This window comes from Wasmannia auropunctata, unplaced genomic scaffold (assembly GCF_000956235.1).
Source record: "Wasmannia auropunctata unplaced genomic scaffold, wasmannia.A_1.0 LD319510.1, whole genome shotgun sequence".
NCBI classification, from domain to species: domain Eukaryota; kingdom Metazoa; phylum Arthropoda; class Insecta; order Hymenoptera; family Formicidae; genus Wasmannia; species Wasmannia auropunctata.
This window is the reverse complement of record NW_012043380.1, coordinates 1-1,165: the sequence shown is the minus strand read 5'-3', so window position 1 is coordinate 1,165 and position 1,165 is coordinate 1. Positions and strand designations below refer to the sequence as shown.

Below are 1,165 nucleotides of genomic sequence, written 5' to 3'. Positions count from 1 at the left end.
TGAAACTTTTAAATTCTCTGCTATGCCAACCTGTTCATTTTCTTTTTTCTCTTCAGTTGGCACTACATGTGTGTGTCCTTTTGACTTGATTTTCTCTCTATGTAATTCTTTATACTCACTGCTAAAACTTACTGTTACCGCCATTATTCATTCTTCGTTCGAGTCGTTCGTTTCGACTGTTGTAACGCGTATAAGGAAATATATATCTTGTGGCAATATATTGACGTATCCATGTTTTTTCACTTCGCCCTCTAAATATTACAACAGTTGTGTTTGTACTGTCTGTTACATTATTTGCATTATTATTTATTATTTATTTCGATTATTTCTTTATTTTGATTATCGTCATCACTTGTCTGTAAATTTTCGTCTGTACTATGTAAAACATCTAAATTTTCATTCATAGATAATAAGTTTACTGTTAACTCGTGTTTATCTGAAATACAAGTAAAAGTTAATAAAATAAAAGGAAAACACATTGATATTGATGAAGATTCAATAGAGATATAAATTAACAGATATAATCGTGATGAAAGTTAATATTAATAGATAAAAACTACATGAGAGAAAAGTATTGTTGGAGAAAAAGTTATTTTTATAAATACTTGAAAAATATAAAATTGTAGTAATCCATTACAACATAAAAAGACAAAGTTATTGCATAGAGTGAAATATGTGAAGAATATAATTAGCATTAATCTGTTAATAGGTAAAAACTATAATTTAAAATAGAATATTACAATAAAATAAAATATAATACATATACTGCAATACATTATCTAATAGAAAATTTTGGTTACAGAGAATTGTGTAAAAATTAAAAAAATCACAATAAAGATTCAATAGATAATTTTAGACTTACCTTTCATTTCTGTTTCAGTCATGTTTGATGAGAATAATACTGGTGCATTTGTCATCAGATGCGGTGCAATATTAAGAATATCAGGATCAATATTTGCTTCTATTTCCTGCGGTCCTCCACCAGTTGCTAGACGTGATTGCCTTTCCTTAGTTAAGGCATCTCTTTGAGCTTGCTTTAAATTAGTCCATAATTTTTTTAATTGCTGCACAGTTCTCTAAAATCAAAATTTCGTATAAGACAATGTATTGAAATACACATATTATATTCCACAATATTTTAAATTAAAGTTCTTGCCTCTTGACA

At 27.4% G+C, this 1,165-nt stretch overlaps 1 long non-coding RNA gene across 1 annotated transcript; it reads right to left on the bottom strand.

The window, feature by feature from the left end:
- Window positions 1-237: 237 nt before the first annotated feature.
- On the bottom strand, window positions 238-1,095 carry LOC105460569. The gene is made up of 2 exons (XR_975848.1): window positions 863-1,095; window positions 238-436 (listed from the first exon to the last, which is right to left on the bottom strand). It is a non-coding gene; the product is annotated as an uncharacterized LOC105460569 (long non-coding RNA).
- Window positions 1,096-1,165: the final 70 nt, after the last annotated feature.